Raw genomic sequence first — 20127 nt, 5'->3', positions numbered from 1 at the left:
GTCTATGCAGGATGGGAAAAAGAAATACCTATCTGATGTATTTCATGTCCCGAATATCACCAAGAATGTGGTTTCAGTTGGTCAAATGGTTGAACAGGGCTTGCAGGTCAGATTTAATCCTCATGGATGCTTTGTTGAGGATATGAAAAATAAAGGTCGCTTGATAGCAAAAGGAAAGAAGAAGGGCAGAATGTTTATATTGGATGCAAACATGTCTGAATTGAGTGCAGCAATGTTTGCACATGGGACCGGTGTAGTTGCAGATATTGATATCTGGCATAAACGCATTGGTCATGTTAATGTACAGCGACTTAAATCAATGCAGGCCCAAAATATTGTTGCAGGATTGCCCAAATTCAAGGTTGCAGAAATGCATAAGGTATGTGAAGCCTGTCAGTTTGGAAAACAGGCAAGGAAACCATTTCCTAGACATGTTCAAGAGAGTGAGAAGCCATTGGAATTAATCCACTCTGATGTGTGGACTACTAAAGCTGCATCTCTTGGAGGTTGTCATTATTTTGTCACTTTTATTGATGACTATAGCAGAAAAGTTTGGGTGTATTTTATGAAAAAGAAAAGTGAAGTTTTTGGACATTTCAAAACTCTTAAAGCTATGGTTGAAAAAGAAACAGGCCTGCAGATAAAATGCCTAAGGTCAGATGGAGGGGGAGAGTACCTCTCAAATGAGTTTGCAAGGTTCCTGCAGGAGCATGGCATAAAGCAGCAATATTCATGCAGTCATACCCCACAACAAAATGGAATTGCAGAAAGGAAAAGCAGGCATATTGGAGAGGTATCTCGTGCCATGCTCAATGAAAAAGACTTGCCAGATTTTTATTGGGCTGAAGCAGTTGCTACAGCAGTCTACATAATGAACAGGACTCCCACTGCAACAATACATGGAATGACTCCAGAGGAGAGGTATACTGGTAGGAAACCAGATATTTCTCATTTGAAAATTTTTGGTTGCATTGCCTATGTACATGTGCCAGATGAGTTGAGATCCAAGTTGGATCCAAAAGCTGAGAAGTGCATCTTTATTGGTTACTCTCTGCAGCAAAAAGGGTATAGATGCTATAACCCTTCTACTCGTAAGTTTACAGTGAGCAGAGATGTTGTTTTTGATGAGATGAGTAGCTGGTATAAACCAGTAAATGTGATTGATGATGTAGATGCACAAAATGGTAATGCTGCACAAAATTCACAGCAGCAGTCACAAAATATTAGTGGACCTAGAGCGTCCTCTAGTAGTGGTTCACATTCTTCGCCATGGATAGGCAGATTGAGATCAGGAGAATCTTCTCAAAGTAATGCAGATAGTGGTATGCAGGTATCACGAAAAGGAAAAGAGAAGGTTGATCAGCCCATGTTTGATGTGAATGCAGGTCACTCTTATGTGGATGGTGAATCCAGTGGCTCAGAACAAAGCATTGATGATGAGTTGGGTATTCCTTCTATTGTTACACCTGGAGTAAGGAAGACCAGGGATGTTTTGAGAGCACCTGGGAGTGAACCTACTTTGCGTAGGTCTACGAGAGCTAGGTATCCTGTGGATAGGCTGAAATATGATGGATTTACAGCCATTCACTATGCATATATGGTTAAAGTGATACAGGAACCAGAACCCACTTCTTTTGAGGAAGCCATGGGAAAAGAAAAATGGGAGAAAGCCATGGATGAAGAAATGGATGCCTTGAAAGCAAATGCTACATGGGAATTGGTACCTTTGCCTAAAGGTAAAAATGCAATTGGCTGTAAATGGGTTTATAAGGTGAAGCACAATGCAGATGGTTTTGTGAACAGATACAAGGCAAGATTAGTAGTCAAGGGGTATGCACAAACATATGGCATTGACTATGAAGAAACATTCAGTCCGGTTGCAAGGATGGCAATCGTAAGAGCAGCCATTGCTATGGCTGCATCAAAGGGATGGCCTTTACATCAGATGGATGTAAAGAATGCCTTCTTGCATGGTGATTTGCAAGAAGAGGTCTATATGGAGCAGCCACTAGGTTATGTGCATGCTGTTCATCCTGAGTTTGTTTGCAGGTTGAAGAAAGCCTTGTATGGCTTGAAGCAAGCACCTAGAGCATGGTCTGACAAGATAGGACAGTATCTTGTCACTATTGGCTTTCAGATTTCCAGGGCAGATTTCTCACTTTATGTGAGAAAAACATAGAAAGGTATTATGCTACTTGTCATTTATGTTGATGATTTGATTATGACAGGTGACAGTGATGAAGATATCCTTCATGTGAAAATGCTATTGAAGCAGAATTTTGAGATGAAGGATTTGGGAGAGCTGCGTTATTTCTTGGGCATTGAGGTGATTAGATCACCAAGTGGGATACAGCTCTTGCAGAGGCAGTATGGATTGGACATGCTGTCCAAATATGGGATGACAGGCTGTAAACCTATTTCAGTTCCTTTGGAGCAGAATGTGAAGCTGAGCACAGATGCAGGTGAGCTTCTAGAAGACCCCACTATGTACAGACGCATAGTAGGAAGTTTGATTTATATGACTATTACCAGGCCAGATTTGAGCTATGTTGTTGGATTGGTAAGTCAGTTTATGCAGGCTCCAAGGAAACCACATTAAAATGCGGCTAGACGCATACTCAGGTATGTGAAGTCCACATTGCAGTATGGACTATTTTATGAGACTGGGGTTCAGATACAGTTGCATGGATACACTGATGCTGATTGGGCTGGTAGTATTTCTGATAGACGATCTACCAGTGGATATGTGTTCTCTTTTGGGAGTGCTACAGTCACTTGGAGCAGCAAGAAACAGCCTACAGTTGCCTTGTCGAGCACAGAGGCTGAGTACAGGGGTGCAGCAATGGCTGCATGTGAGGTAGCTTGGTTGCATAAGCTACTTTATGATATGCATCAGTCTACAGATGGGCCAGTTGTCATTTATTGTGACAACATGAGTAGTATACACTTGGCAAATAACCCAGTCTATCATGCTAGAACAAAGCACATTGAGGTGCATTATCACTATGTGCGAGAGAGGGTTTTACTAGGTCTTATTGATCTAGTTTATGTCAGCACAGAGGATCAGGTAGCTGACATATTCACGAAGGCATTGGGCGCAGAGAAGCTGCGCAAGTTCAGAGACCTGCTTGGTGTGCAGGAATTGGGATTGAGCTCGAGGGGGAGTGTTGAGATATCGAGCTCCACTCGTGATACGCCATGGTGACCGTTGTGTATTTATGTCACCGACTTGTCAGTTGTTGCAGATGCGGTTGGTACACTGCCCCTGAATAATAGCTACATGATAGCTATCCTTATCTACTCTAGTTCGTGGCTCAGTTAGTATGCCACCTTAGTTAGTTGAGTTTGGTTTGATACCCATATATAGGGTTCTTCTATTTCTTTGTACTTGAGTTTTTTTGGCTTACACAACTAAGAAGAGGAAAACTGTTTTCAGCCTCCACCCTTGTGTGTCTTCCCCCATTGTGCAAGCAAGAAAGCTTCAAGCGAGACTCCTTCCTTCTCTCCCACAATCTTGACAGTCCATAGCTCACGTGTCCCCGTCCCTGCCCGTTTGACCCCATCATTGTAATTTTTTTTATCCCTTCCCGCGCATGTGCACGGACCGGGGATGTGTTCTTTTATTTTATTATTTCTTTTATATTTCTTTTTTTTCATTATTAAAAAAAACAAAAAAAACTACATACACAATTTTTTTTAAAAAAAGAAAAAATTTTAACAAAAACAGAACTCTGAAAAAAAAAACAAAAAGAAGAAGAAAAAAGAAAACACACACACTAAAATCACAAATGAAAATACAAAAGAACAGAAAAAGAAAAAAAAAACAAGAAAAAGAAAAAAAACAAAAACAAAAACAAAAACGTACCTACCGTTGCGATTCGGTTCCTCACCTCCTCCTCCTCTTTCTTCCCCTTCCTCCTTCCCTTCTCCCTTTCCTCTCCTACTCCTTCTTTCCTCCTCCCCCTCCTTCTTCTCCTTCCACTTATTCTTCTCCCTCCTCCACCTCTTCTCCCTCCCTCGGCCTCCTCCACATGCCGCCTCCACCTGTCCTTCCCCTCGCTCTCTTCCTCGGGTGGTCTCCTCCACACGCCGCCGCACCACCGCAGACTTCGCTTCGCAGTGCCTCCTCGGGCGGCCTCCTTCCACCGCCGCCTCCACTTCGTTCTGCACCCGCCACCTCCTCTCGCCTGCTGGCGCTCGCTCCACCTCCTCTCCCTATCGGCTGCCCCCATCCCGGCCCGCCGTGCCACTCCCTCCACGTCCTCTCCCCCCTTGACTCCCTGGATGCCACCACCTCCTCCACTGATGCCACCACCACCGCCCACAACTCCTCCTCCTCCCCTTCTTTCTCCTCCTACCCCTCCTCCACCTCACTGTGCCAGGTTAGACACTAATCTAACCTAGGTTCAAACTAACCTAGCTTTAGTTAAAAACTAACCTAACTTAAGTTAAAAATTAACCTAATTTAAGTTACTAAACCCCCCTTTGGTTACCCTAACCTAACTAGAGTTAGGGTTCCTACTAACCTAACTAGAGTTAGGGTCCTACTAACCTAACTAGGGTTAGGTTTCCACTAACCTAATTGTACTTAGTTTCACTAACCTAACTCAGGTTAGTTCCACCCCCCACTAACCTAACCAGAGGTTAGTTAGTCTAACCCTGGTTACTTAGAACTTACCTAGACTAACTTAACTTGACTAACTAACCCTAGACTAACTCAGACTAACCTAATCACCCCTAACTAACCTAACTAGCCCAGACTTGACTTACTCTGACTTACCTGACTTATCTAGACTAACTTGACTTAGTTGACTTGACTTGACTTTACTTACCCAACTAACTTGATTTACATTATTTAATTGATTTAGTTAATTTAAAAAATTTATTTAAATTCAAAACAATTACAGAAAAATTTCTCAATATTTCTACTATTTTTTGGAATATTTGTTAGGTGAAAATTTAATCAAACAAAATTACAAAAAAGTAAAAATTTAAAAAAAAAATCATTCAAAATTACCTGAAAATGCATAAAATTCATTTAAACTTAGTAAAAATATAGAAAAAAACTCAAAAAAATCTCAAAAATTTCCACCCACCCCCTTAACATTTTTTCACTAATTTTTTACTTCAAAATATTTTCATACAAAGCACAAATATTCTTTGAAAAAAGGAAAAAAAATAAAAAACTTATTTTTATAACATAAATGGTGGCCATTTCCTCCATGGCTGAAATTTTATTTTTTTTCCCTTCATCACATATCCATGTGCTATATATCTTGATTTCATTATTACTAGTATTATTATTAATTTAAAAAAAACCACAACAAAAACCAACCACAAATAATAACAAATTAAAAAAAACACACATAAAACAAATAAACCAAACCAAATACTCAATACAAAACAAACAAGATACAAAATCAAAAAATCGACAAACCCACTTAGGTGTTTTCTTTTTTGTTCAGTCTCAGTGGTCTTTGATTTTGATGACTGGATTCATTGCTTTTGGGGGACTCCTCCGTGCGCCTTTAGGCCACTGCTTGCACACCCCTACCAGGTATTGATTTTGTGAGATTTCTTCATTTTCATTATTCTCTTAATCACAATTAATTGCTAAAATAAACTATTTATTCACCCATCTTTTCCACGCGCATTCGCGCTAAACACACAATTTAATAATTTTAAAATCAACTAGCCGTTCACTTTGCACGCACTACGTGCGCTTAAGAGGCACCTTAATTTGTAATAAAAATGAACTAGCTGTCACGAAGAATCATGCGCTAGCAAAAAAACGCTCCACATCACTCTTAATTTTTAATTAAGGAATTTACATTTAGAAACCCAGTCTGGAAATCGTAGTCCAGGTTGCGATAAAGCACCGTTTCAACTTAATAATTTGTAATTAAGATTTTAAGAAGGAACCGCCAATTTCTTATTAAGGTTTATAACCTAATAAAATATCACCCATTGTTAATAATGTCTTAAAATGAACCCTTCATTAAAATAATTCCCCCTCACTACACTTTTTCTTCCTTTTTAATAAACACGCTTCGTGGGATGAGTGTGTAAAAGTCTTTTAGTTGACACTGATGGTCAAGGTTCTGGTCCGGTCTTGATGTACATTTTTCTGGTAGTCTGATTTGTCTATGTGTTACGATTACGGGTGCGGTGTATAGTTCTTTCTTTCTTGCCTGATATGGGGATTTGGGTGCTTGTTTATTGCACCGCAGGAAGTTTTCGGTCGCATCTGTGTAGAGGTCATGCCGAATTTTTTCTAGGCTGTGTATTGTCTGGGGTGGTAAATGGGTTAGTTACGTCTATATCTGTATGAGTGTCCTTTTTGATAGCCCTTTGGTTGTTTTGCAGGCATTCTTTGTGATTGTCTGTGTTGTGGTGTGTGTGTTTTCCATCTGAATGGCACCTCATTCTCCTCCCCCTATCCAGTATGTCCCACTGGTTAGTAGGGATTACTCTACCCTACTCACTTTTGAGCCTATCACGAAGGCAGGACTCGCGACTTTCATGGCTGCCTCATTCCCTTTGATTCCAGAAGATCCATCCATGTGTGATGAGTTCCTTGCCTCATACAGCAAGAAGTCGGGGCTGGTCCATGGTACTTCCATGACATTGACACCCCGAGGGTTAGGGAAGGCTTTGTCTCTTCCCTACAAAGGCGAGCCCTTTGTTACAGCTCAACAACTATTCTCTAACGATGAGATTTTCAAGCTGTTACAAAAACAGACCAAGAAAATTCTGGATGTTAAGAAAGTGATCAACACTTCAGGAGTTTCCCTTTCCATGATCACTAATCCTGTGTGGAAGTTGGTTTGCCAGTTTCTCCAAGATAGGTTTATGCTTGCCAAAATGCCATCCCATTACTTGTCCAAAGAGCTCTTTACAGCTTCCAGGATGGTGTTAAAAGGAGTTGCTATTGATTGGAGCACTTACCTATTCACAAAGATGGATCAACATTTCGTCAAAGTAACCAGAGGAAATGTCACAAACGTCACCTATGGATCCTACCTGCATGCTTTCTTGACATACTCAGGCCTCAAGAAGGGTGTGCCTCCACCTCCTCCATCTGATCTAGTACCTCCTCCACCACCTTGAGAAGAGTCAGAACCTATTGATATAGAGGATCTGGATTCTCCTCCTCGGTCATTCAGTGAAAACGCTTGAAGCGGGTGGCAAATAAGGCTCCTTCAGTTCTTCATTCAGTTACGATTCCTGCTACATCTGGCAGTGATCTCCCTGCTTATCTCACACGTAACAACCTGTTCAGAGCACATAGAGAAGGTTCCTTGGACATATCAGTCCCTTCACTGAACAGTTTAGTGTTGGGAGATGCCATTCCATTCCTATGTAAAGACATCTAGAGTTCAATTGAACTTTCAGTGACAGCCTGTGTTCAACAGCTGTATGCTTCCTTTTATGAAGAACTGATGCAGTCCAAAGACCAATTGCATAAGGCAACATCAGAGTTAGCCTCTGCTAAAGACACACTAGCAGATCTGTTTAAGTAGATGGAGTAACAAACCCAAATGATTGAGACCCAACAAGCAGAGATATCTTTTTTGAAGCTTCAATTAATAGAGGCTCAATCAGAGGTCACTAGAATCTCCGAGAAGAAAGAGAGGATGTCCACCGAAGCTCAAGAGTTTCAAACTCTTTTAGATGCAAAACTCTCAGCCTTACAGACCGCTAAAGACACAATGGAATCACAAGCTTCCCAAATCAAGCAGTTGCAAGACCAATTAGCACAGTCACGGTCTGTTCCTCCAAGCCCTAATGTTCCCCTGATCCCTTCTCTCTCAAAGCAAGACTTGGCAGTTCTCCAGAGACAGGCTACCTTGTGTCCTTTATTCCAAGATAAAGTGGAACGATTGTAGTCCAAGATGTATTTGCTATGGTCTACATTTGAGCATTTCCAAGAATATGTACCTCTAGACCATTCTTTCTTTGTCCACTATCAATTGCAGAAGTTGTCCTTTTACATGAAGCTTTCAACGATGGATCTTCCTCTTCCAGAGGATGGTTGGAGTGGGGCTTGGTCTCCTGAGTTGCTGACAGAAGTGGTTCGTATGGTGTTTGAAGATTCTGTGAGGACGGATGCCATGTTGCTGTCATATATGTATCTACGAGGAGATTTGTTAAGTCTAGATGAAGTAGATATGGCTTGGTATGTGGGGAATGTGGTTTTTACAAGCTGTTTTGTATGTCAACTATTTGGAGTTACAAATAGATGATATGGTCCAAAGTTACTCCTCAAAAGTGGCTATTTGCCATGATAATTCCTGGCACTCAATGATTGATTCTGTGGTCTTGAATCAACGGTAGAACATAGATTCTACCTATGTACAGAGCACTAACCAACTGAGGGTGGATCTCTTAGCTCACCTTTCCAAAAACAATCCATTTGATTCAACCTTTTTTTATGCCTAACAGAGAAGATCTATCTTAGGTCCCTCTGTTCCTAGCCTACTGTACTACCAACAAATGGCTCACCGCTATGATACCTATCTTTCCCTCTATCAAACCAATTCAACAGCAATCTTACCCCTTCTTTTCCAACCTCAATATTTTCCTCAAATTCCCATCGACTATTTTCTCTTTTTTCACCATGCCCTTCTCCATCTATCCATGTACCTTCTACCTTTCCTATTTATCAATTAACACATTTCCTAACTGATTCCCTAAAATTTTCAGCCACTCCTTCTTTAACTTATTTCTCATTTTATGATTTTTCCTACCCATCTCTTCATCCACTTTTACTTATTCCACTTCCATCTCCTACCACTTCTATCTCTCAACCCCCTCAGTTGGTTAGTGAATATGAAGGGTTTGATCAGCAGATTCCAAGAAGAAGAGGATGGAGCTCGACTAATTCTCTCACAGGACCTCAGATAAACTGGCCAATAATTCTAGGGGATTGGACAACTGCCAGTCAAGCATACCAAAACTACCTTCATTTTTCTCATCAATATTCACAATCTCTAGATCCTTCGGTGAGATTGACAGCTCATTTTGCTTGGTATCTAGTATACATGCATAAGCATTCCCATAATGATCAAAAGGCCATTCCAAAACTTTGTATGAATGTCAATGTGAACATTGACTCCCACCAGTTGGATGTCCTGTATTTTCATGCCCTATGTCTCCCTAGCAAATACCTTGTTTTGCTAGAAAGGATTTGCTGCCTGCAGTTCTTTCAAAATCCTCCAAAGACATTTGTAGATGAATCCTTCTCCATGGATCGCTTTCGAAACCACCAAGCCTTCAAAAGGGATCATCTTCATTAATGCCTTTGTAATGTATCTTGGATGATTCTTAATGATATATATCACTTTTTGGAGGTGTCATTCAGATGGTTGTGTTAGTGTTTGTGTGTGTTGTAATAATTGTATGTGATGAGTTCGTGCTGATTGAGAATAACTTGTTCGAGAGCTCTTTTCAAAAGATTGCTGGTGGATGAAAAGCCTATGGTGGAAAGTTGAAGAAAAACCTCTTATATCCTTCAAAAATTTGCTATAATTTTTTTAAATGATTAATCAAATGAGTTAATGAATAATGGAAGTTTTCCTTTAGTAGTACTTTTCTCTCAGATACAGGTGATAAGTTGGAGTCGTGGTTTGGAGAGATTATTGAAGATCCTATGGAAGATCCAAATTGAGCTCTTTAGTGAAATTATATTCTTCTTTTCCTTAGGTCGCGAGGACGCTTCCTTTCTAAGTGTGGAGATATTATGTTGAGAGTGGAAAAAGACTGAATTTTTGACAGATTTTTGTTGTTTTTGAGGACTGAATGATTGATTTTTGATGGATTTAGAGTGATGTATGGTTGTTAATGGAAGTATTTGAGAGTGTTTTGGATGATATTAATTATGTTTTGGAAGTTCATGATGATTCTTAGTGGAGATATGAAGCTCTGTGATGTTCTGATAGGTTCTGTTGAGCTTCTGATTGGTTCTGTATAGCTTCTGTTTTGTTTTGATGGTCTTCTGTATGAAGCATGGATTGATGATTGATGAACATTGAGATCTTTTGGAAGCCTATTGAATAGTTTTTGATAGTTTGGAATGGTTTGAGTATGAGTTATGAGGTTCTGATGACACTCTGTAGACCTTCTGTAGAGCCTTTGTCTCTGTACTGTAACTGTACTGTAGCTGTTCTGTAGACCTTCTGTAAGTGTTCTATAGAATATATGTGTGACTTTGGGAAAGTTTTCTAACTTTTGTAAAGGATGAATCCAAGTTCAAAAGAGCTAAAACAAGTGGAAGAAGCAGCTACTGAAGACTAAAGAGAAGACTAAGTGACAGTGACAGTAGTGAGCTGTGAAAAGACACTGTAGTGGCTTTGGTGACTCTTCATATCAGGCATACCTCTTGGGAGGTGCATCCACGACCTAAGGAGGATTATTGAGGGTTATTATGAGAGAATTGTAGTGAGGATATGATGTACTATTGATGGAGAGAGAGAGAGAGAGAGAGAGTCAAAGATAGTCAAATCTATCAAAACAGTGTAATTGTATATGAGAGATTGAGAGAGAGAATTATGAAGACATTGAAGATGAATCATATGTGATTGATTTGCATTCAAAGATAGTGTATTACTTTGTGTCCTTTGTTATATTGATGAATTCTTTGAAGATGTTAAAGATTATGATTGATTCTATCAAATCTGTGGGAGAAAACTACTATGATGTTGTGTGAAGAATTGTTGTTTTCTTTGTTTTGATGATCAAAAGAATGAAATAAAAGCTTGTTGGTGTTACAAGATAGATTTTCTTGCAAGAGAATTCCCTTTTCCTTGGTGTTACTCTTGGGGCTCCACTCCTATGCATGGACGATAGGATCCCTTGGTGCCTCATATAGTAATCTTTGTGTGGCTACTAAAACCTGCCAGAGTGCTCTCTTCTCCTCCCAGATATGCTGCCTAGCATGTAGGGCTGCCCCTTGGCAAATACTGCTCGACTCGGCTAGGACCTCTGCAATCTCCTCTATGATCCAGTCCCTCCTGCCCCACTCCCTAGTCCAATTTTTTGCAATCTGACTCTTCACGTCCTCCCTTATGTAGACTGAATCAGGGGTATGACACAATCATGTGTCTAGGACAGATGTTGGGGGGTCAAGTGTCAGAAGAACTGTGCAATGATTGGATAGAGTGGTGCCAGCCAACTACCCTACCTAGCCTTTGTGAGAGCATCCCCACTCTCCCACATAGAACCTGTCTAGCCGCTCCAACAGGACTCCTCTTAGGTGTGTATATCCCCAAGAGAAATCCAATGACCTCTCCCTCTTGTGGAAAGCTGGGTCTCTCCAAGCATCACATGCTCTTACTGCCAATAGGAAGACCTCCCATGTCTCCTACTCCTCCCTAGCCATGCCTTGGTAGTTTTTTCCCCTGCCCTGCTGGTCCTCTAAGGTTTCCAGGTTGTTGAAGTCTCCTCCAACAATCCAAGAGTCCACCTCTGGGAGACTTGTTGCGATCTCAACTCTGAACCTATTGCGTGCCCTAGTAGGGGCATAAACATTGAGGACTCCAAGGCACGAGTCCCTAATGTCCAATTTGATCTAGAGCAATCTTCTTGCCAGAATCCTCTCGTGGTCTCATACACATGTGGTGAGGCTCGAGCAGATAGAGGTGCATACGCCTCCACTCTTGCCGTGGGCATCGATGGCATGCTCCTAGTAAGTGTGTGAGCCACCTGGGAGTACCTTCCCTACCCGATAGGACTAGGCGAGAGTGAGCTTGTGCTCTTGTAAAAGTAGGATGCCGACATGTCTATCAAAAGCAAGCTATAGCTCCTGTCGAACAATCAACTTCCTGGAACCATGTGCTCTACTGTAGTGGAGACTGCTCACATTCTAGGATGCAAGATGTAAACTCATGGGGGAAATTTGCGATCGACCGAACAAACATCTGTTTAGGGTGGAAGCTACTAACGAAGAAGAAGAGCTAAGGGGCATGCGGGTTTGCTTTGCCGTAGGTGTCCCTAAATTGATTCCTTATTACGCATTCTCTGTTTAATAAATTCATGTCAATAAATTAATGGCTCACTTTTCTTTAAGTGTTGATGATGTTCTAGCATGGCCATGAGACCATTTAGAGACCAGTATTCCTAGTGCATCACTTAATGGGGTGATCAGAGCACTATGATGGGGATATCTGGTACACGCAGTACAAGTTATGAAGGGGGAAAGAAGTGTCTGCCAAGTGTAAGAGTGTACATAAGAACCAAGGAGTTACACATAAATGAAGATGGATTGAGTTCTGAGAAGAGAAAGTATATTAGCATTGTGTATATGTATCTATGTGTGCATCCAGGGATGCCTGGGAATGTTTACTTGTGTGTAATGAGCATTGCATTCATTTGGGGTCATCCTCTCCCCTACAAGTCAAGGTTTAAGGTCTTTTCTTTCATTAAGAAAGACGAGAGAGGGAATTCTCTTACTAAGAAAGACGAGAGACGTGATCCTCTGGAAGTGAGGAGAGAAGTGATTTTCTCTTTCTAAGGTCTAAAATGACACAAGATTTTGTGTGGAATTCAATCTTAAGGTTGAGGCCCAAGGCAATCTAATGAACTCTCCTTATCTATGAATCAAGGTGGTTACATGGACCACAAGTTAAGAGTACAGTTTAAAATGATATTTTTTGGAAAATCCATTTTAAAAATATCTCGCAATAGAAAAATGATCTCTAAAAATGGACCATGAGAATTATTGGAAACAAGGAGATCTACAACTTTCGTGTTGGATGTTTTTTCATCCAAACTATGCACAAAGAGATATCTCAAAATTAGTGCTGCAGAGTGGAACAACCATATCTTGCATGAAGAGCAACTCAACTCTCTCTCCAAGAAGAGAAGCTCTTGAAAGCCTATAAAAGAGGAGGCTCTCCTTGGGTGTAAGGGAGGGGTGAAAGAAGAATCACTTTGTATGTATCCAAGAGGAGAAGAGAAGGTGCAAGTGCTGCGAAGCCCTACTGAAATCAAGTGCGTAAGCTCTGCTAATCAAGTTCCAAGAGGAGAAGAGAAGGTGCAAGTGCTACGGAAGCTCTACTGAAATCAAGCGCCAAGAGGAGAGCCCTACACATATTGTGTAGGAGAGAAGGAGACTCAAGAAGGATCAAAAGGTGCCAACTTCCAAGTTATGCAAGTGTTAGCCAGTCGTATACTGTGCAAGGAACCGTGATCTTGTTTCCAAGATCTACAATTAAGAACTAGCTTATGTGTAATGGAGGAGCTTGCTCCTTGTCAATAATATAACTCCACAAGGGGGGGGGGGGACTGGCCCATCTTCCAGTCCCTAGTGTGTTTCCAATTTCTCTACCTCTCTCTCTACATCTTTCTTTTCTCTCATCTATTCTCCCTCTGTTCCAACATAATATTTTCCATATATATTTTAAGTATATAAGAAAGTCGAGTGTGTATCTCAAATTCTATAACAGTGGTATCAGAACATGTCTCTTTGCTTTTCTCAAAGTAAAGGCGATCCTTGCAAGAAGAAGGTAAAGATGGCAACTGATGAAGCACCTACAAGTGAGCAACTACAGGCTCAATTGACAGAGTATCGTAGGTTGTTGGAAATTCCCGAAGTACATCAATTGATTGACAGCTTAAGGGCAAGGGAAGAAGCTACTTCTGAAGGACTGAATCCTCCAAAAGATGGTGACGCTGGAGGAAACACCATTGCACCAATTGATGGTGAAGATGCAAAGCATCCAATTGCTAAGAAAAGTCCTAGAAGGAAGAAGGATTCTTGGGTCAAGAAGATTAAAAAGACCTCACCTCGAGTAAGGTAGATAAGGAGGGAGTCATCTCCCTCAGCAACTAGCTAGTCCCCTAATTACTCAAGTTCCTCCTCCTCCTCCTCATCATCTTCTAGTTTCTACTCTCTTGGTTCTAAGTCTCGTGCAATCCACAAATGGACAAAGAGGGACCATAACAGGAGCAAGCTTAAGAAGATAAACTTTCAAGTCTGGGGATAAGGACATAAAGTTTGACTCTTACTTTGATAAGAGAGATCTTGCTAAGGCATTAGCCTTTGTCAGGAAATTTGAAGTTACTTTTTTTTATGGTAATTTCTCAGAAAAGTCTAAGCTAAGGCATTAGGCATGCACTTGAAAGACACCGCTAGCAATTGGTGGTTAACTCTCATTTTAGAGGGAAGGAAACCTACGACTTGGGAAAAGCTTAAGAAGAAGTTTTATGCTCAATTCTTGCTTCCTCATTTTGAGAATGATGTCAAGAAGGAGCGTGGTTGGCTAGGCCAGAAAGATCATGAAAAGGTCACTAGTTATGTGGACAAGTTTTGGTCTACTCTTCTCAAGGTTACTCCTTTCATGGAGATCAGTGATGAAGAGAAGAAAATTAAGTTTGAAGCTAGCCTACTCCCTCATTTACATAGAACCATAAAGGTGTATCCACATGAAATCTTATCTCGCATGACGGAGTTTGCCATCATAGCTGAAAGTTTGCATACATCTGGTACATCTTGAAAGTTGGAGATGAGTTCTTATAGAGCTAGACAAGAGCAGCTCTATGATCAACCAAGAGACAGGACTAATCAAAGAAGACTTACCTTTACCCATGACCAATATTCAAAGCCAGAGGGTAACAAGAAGAAGCGCAAGTATCTCTCACCCTCTGAGATACAAAAGTACAAAGAGGAAGGAAGGTGCTTTCTTTGTGGTGAGTTAGGGCATATGAAGCCTGATTGTCCTCACAAAAGGAAGGAAGCAAATGTGGTTAAAGATCCTCCTCCGCCATCCTCAAATTCTGTTCCGAATGTGCAAGCTAACACTCATTCAAATGAGAAGAAAATACAACTCTTAAAGGGTTGGGGGATACTCAACAATCAACGAGTTTTGATACTCTTTGATCCAGGGTCCACAAATAATTTTGTGTCAGCAGATACTATTGAAAGGCTACAAATTCCACCGGATCGATTAGGAACACCAATTGGATCAGGTTTAGTACTTGAAGAACTTACAACCAATTCTACTCCTATTCAAGGAAAGTTGAATCTTAGAATTGGGGATTACCATGACTAAGAATCTTTTCTACTTGCACCCATAGGTAACTATGATATTATCTTAGGCATGCCTTGGCATTATAAGATTAGACCTCTTCTCGATTTTGTTAAGAAGACCCTTGCATTTCAATTCAAGGGTTGGAACATAGTATGCATTACTGATGCTGGAGATTGTCCTGTGCCAATGGTTAGTCATGTTAGCATTTCTAAAGAAATGAAGAAAGCTATTTCTGCATACATGATTTTTGGGAGAGAATCAAAAGAAACTAATGATTCAAGGGCACTTGGTGCCTCTAATGAACACACAATACCAACTAATGCTTCTAAGTCTTAGACTTTAAAAGAACCCCTCTCTTTGATTGATCAAGCTAGACATGATTTTGTTAAACAATATGAAGATTGTATTAGTGATTCACTCCCAGGAGAGTTACCTCCTAAGGACTCGGAAGATCACACAATTGATCTTATCCCAGGCAGTTCACCACTGAACCAACCGCCTTATCGAGTAAGTGCAAGTCAGCAAGAGGAGATCCTAACACAAGTAAACGAATTGTTGGAAAAAGGGCTATTTCAATCTAGCTCTTCTCCATACCACTCTCCAGTCTTACTTGTTCAAAAGAAAGATGGTTCTTTCCGTATGTGTATATACTACAGATCTTTGAACAAGATCACAATCAAGAATCATTTTCCTATTCCAAGGATAGATGATATCTTGGATAAGTTGCAAGGGGCTAATATCTTTAGTCGCATTGATCTCAAGAGCGGCTATCACCAGATATGGATAGCACCTGAAGATGTTCATAAGACAACTTTTTGTACGACATTGAGATCCCCGCATGAGCAGCCTCTTTTGGCAAGCTCTCTTCGAGAACCTCCGGACAAAGTTAAAGTTTTTATCCTCTTATCATCCTCAAACGGATGGGCAGAGTGAAATTGCTAATTCTATTGTTTTGGACCTTTTGAAATCCTATGTCTTTGATAATCAAAGAGAATGGGAAAAGCATTTTCCTTTAGTAGAGTTTGCATACAATAATACGGTGCACTCTAGTACTGGTAAGGCACCCTTTGGATCATCTATGATAGGCCTCATTTACCACCCATTCTTCTTACGAAGGATAATATCTTTGCAGCAAGATGAGTTTGTTAGAGACATTGATACAACTTTCACTCAAGTAAAAGCTACTATCCAAAGGACACAAGAGAAGCATAAACGTGAAGCAGATAAGCATCGTTGTAAGTAAGATCTCAAGTTGGGATAGTATGTTCTTCTTAAGTTTGAGAAGGCTTGCTTGAAGAAGAAAAAAGGTCAAAAGGGTAAAGTGGTTAAGCTTTCTAATCACTATTATGGCCCTTTCAAGATGACAGATAAGATAAACGATGTGACTTTTTGTTTCGATCTACCAAGTCATTGGAACATTCATAATGTTTTCCATATAAGTTTGCTACGTCCCTATATTGGAGAACCTCCAATGAAACCAATCAAGGAAGATTTACCTGACATAGAAGAAACAGACTCTCCTTGTGCTTGAAAGATTTTTACACCATCAGGACAATACTCTAAGGTCAGGAAAGGTATTACGGAAGTATCTGGTTAAGTTTAAGAATCATCCCCCATTGGATGCTCAGTTTATGATTGAGAGAGAACTACAAGACTTTCAAGATCTTCTTAAGGACTATGTATCCCCTCTACAGTTGAGGTCATCTATTTAGAAGCAAGAGGGATGTCACTAAATTGTTTGCTTATTATGCATTCTCTATTTAATAAATTCATGTCACTAAATTAATGACTCACTTTTCTTTAAGTGTTGATGATGATCTAGCATGGCCATGAGACCATTTAGAGACTAGTATTCCTAGTGCATCACTTAATGGGGTGATCAGAGCACTGTGATGGGGATATCTAGTATAGGCAATACAAGTTATGAAGGGGAAAAGAAGTGTCTGCCAAGTGTAAGAGTGTACACAAGAACCAAGGAGTTACACATAAACGAAGATGTATTGAGTTCTAAGAAGAGGAAATGCATTAGCATTGTGTATATGTATCTATGTGTGCATCCAGGGACACGTGGGAATGTTTACTTGTGTGTAATGAGCATTGCATTCATTTGGGGTCATCCTCTCCCCTACAGGTCAAGGTTTAAGGTCTTTTCTTTCATTAAGAAAGACGAGAGAGTGAATTCTCTCACTAAGAAAGACAAGAGATGTGATCCTCTGGAAGTGAGGAGAGAAGTGATTTTCTCTTTCTAAGGTCTAAAATGACACAAGCTTTTGTGTGGGATTCAATCTTAAGGTTGAGGCCCAAGGCAATCTAATGAACTCTCCTTATCAAGAACTCAAGGTGGTTGCATGGACCACAAGTTAAGAGTACATTTTAAAAAGTTGTTTTTTGAAAAATCCATTTTAAAAAATATCTCGCAATAGAAAAACGATCTCTAAAAATGGGCCGTGAGGGTTATCGAAAACAGTGAGATCTAAAACTTTCGTGTTGGATGTTTTTTCATCCAAACTATTCACAAAGAGATATCTCAAAATTAGTGCTGCAGAGTGGAACAACCATATCTTGCATGAAGAGCAACTCAACTCTCTCTCCAAGAAGAGAAGCTCTTGAAAGCCTATAAAAGAGAAGGCTCTCCTTGGGTGTAAGGGAGGGGTGAAGGAAGAATCACTTTGCATGTATCCAAGAGGAGAAGAGAAGGTGCAAGTGCTGCGAAGCCCTGCTGAAATCAAGTGCGTAAGCTCTGCTAATCAAGTTCCAAGAGGAGAAGAGAAGGTGCAAGTGCTGCGGAAGCTCTACTGAAATCAAGCGCCAAGAGGAGAACCCTACACATATTGTGTAGGAGAGAAGGAGACTCAAGAAGGATCAAAAGGTGCCAATTTCCAAGTTCTGCAAGTGTTAGCCGATCGTATACCGTGCAAGGAACCATGATCTGGATTCCAAGATCTACAAGTAAGAACTAGCTTATGTGTAACAAAGGAGCTTGCTCCTTGTCAATAATATAAATCCACAAGGGGGGGACTGGCCCATTTTCCAGTCCCTAGTGTGTTGCCAATTTCTCTACCTCTCTCTCTACATCTTTCTTTTCGCTTATCTATTCTCCCTCTGTGCCAACATAATGTTCGCCATATATATTTTAAGTATATAAGAAAGTCGAGCGTGTATCTCAAATTCTATAACAGCAAGCCTGGACCTAGGCCTTGACCGTGAACTCCATTCCCCCATGGTGGCCGGAGCGTGGGGGTGATGGATGCACCTAGTGGTACCACCAAGGAATCTATCAGCCAAGGCTGAAAGGTGGGACTCTGTACACTAATAGAACCGGGCCACCTATGCCACAGGCCACTCGATCACATCCATCGAAGCTCTCCACTGTGGAGCGACTCGAAAGATATAGCCCACCAATTAATGTCCATCATGCATCCTGGCCACTACAGGGAAAAAAGTGCCAGTCCTCCTTCTCCCATCCATTGGGAGATGTGGTCTGCCACCTCGCTCTTCACCTCCTTCTCTATTTGTGTCATTGTCTAGTCTCTTGTATGAGCGATCTGAAGGAAGAAAGTGTAGTTTGGTCCATCCAATATAGTGCTAGTAGATGGACCTTGCCACTCCTCGACTTGCATACCACAAGATTCCCACCTCCAAAGGTAGTGAAAACTCTCCACTCTCCGCAACTCTCAGGTAAGACCATGGTCCACTACAAAAAAACTCCTGTGGTAGCAGCTATGCCTATCTTGGGAAAGTGTATCGAGCAACCTTGCCGGATGAGATGGTGGTTGTATGGGGAGGGCTAAGCTACTGATGAGAGGAGGATGTTGACATGTGGGGCTCCTCACCTCTTGTGGTGGGGGGGATGGGTGGTTGGGGGGTCCCTTGTACTGGGTGGGGATTAGGGGGGCTAGTCGACGAGGGAGATGGTGGGGAGGGGGAGAATCGAGGGATGGTGGGGTAATCGGAGACACAAGGCAGGTGTGGGGGGCCGATGGTCCTAGAGGGGGGGGACTATGGGATAGGGTCAAGGGGGAGTCGCGGGGAGGAGGGGGGGAGGGTGCGGGGATGTGGGCCCTTAGGTGAGGAGGTCTATAATGCCTTAGTGGGTGGTGGATGTGTAGGCCTATGGTCTTATCGAGTGGGTCGAGGAGGGGGCCACGTGGTATTCTACCAGGAGGCAACGCTCACCCTCTTGCTCCTTGCTGCCATGGTTGTGTTTGCAGGGTGCAAGCCCATTTCCTTGGCTGTGGTTTCGCTAGATAGTAGATAGGGACAGTGGGAATCTCGTAAATCCATTCATGCATGTCACTAATTAGATGGCGAGGCATTTGGCTACCTTAAGAGGGTCATAGTTACTCCTGTCGTTTACCCGCGCTTGGTTGAAATTCTTCACTTTGACATTCAGAGCATTGGGCAGAAATCACATTGCATCAACATCCACAAGGACCATGGCAATGCTTTGTTTTAATTAAACAGTCATATTCCCCTTATCCATACCAGTTTTGAGACGGTTGTTCACTACAGCCCCCCCTACGGTCTTTGCCTGTAATGTCTCTGGACTTGTGTAAAGCCATCTGTTTCCACCAGTGGGCCTATCGACGAAGCCGCCTTGGCTCCAAAGTGTGTGAAATTTTCTGTGTGATGCCCAAATTCATGGGAATGCAAGCACTGCCCCGGCTGCCCAATCACAATAACTTGCTGCCTGAAGGAGTGTCCTCTTGCCTCAATCTCTAGAAACTGTGGTATATTCTTTGTCTCTTTCACTGCCACGCGTACCTTTAGGATACTTGTAGCTATCACTGCATCCGCAAAAGAAGCAGGAAGGATGGTGCCGAAGAGTCATCCAAAGTCTTCCATTAACTAGCGATACTCTATTGCTAGTCTAGGGAAGAGTAGGGTGACCAGGTGTCTAAGGAAATTGTTGTGGAGCGTGAATGCCTCTAGTGTGAAGCCATTGTACAAGGGGACCATGTAGAAGAACCCTTTGTGGAAGCATAGGGTAAACTAGCTAGTAGCTCATGGGATGCATCTATTGAGGTGAGTTGTACCATGAAGATTCCTCGACCCATGAGAACTGCCTCCACGATCTAGGCTGTGTCGATGCGCAAAG

This window comes from Lygodium microphyllum, chromosome 27 (assembly GCF_053477565.2).
Source record: "Lygodium microphyllum isolate KBCC chromosome 27, Lygodium_microphyllum_v1.1.10, whole genome shotgun sequence".
In the NCBI taxonomy this organism is placed as follows: domain Eukaryota; kingdom Viridiplantae; phylum Streptophyta; class Polypodiopsida; order Schizaeales; family Lygodiaceae; genus Lygodium; species Lygodium microphyllum.
Note: the sequence above shows the minus strand (reverse complement) of the source record.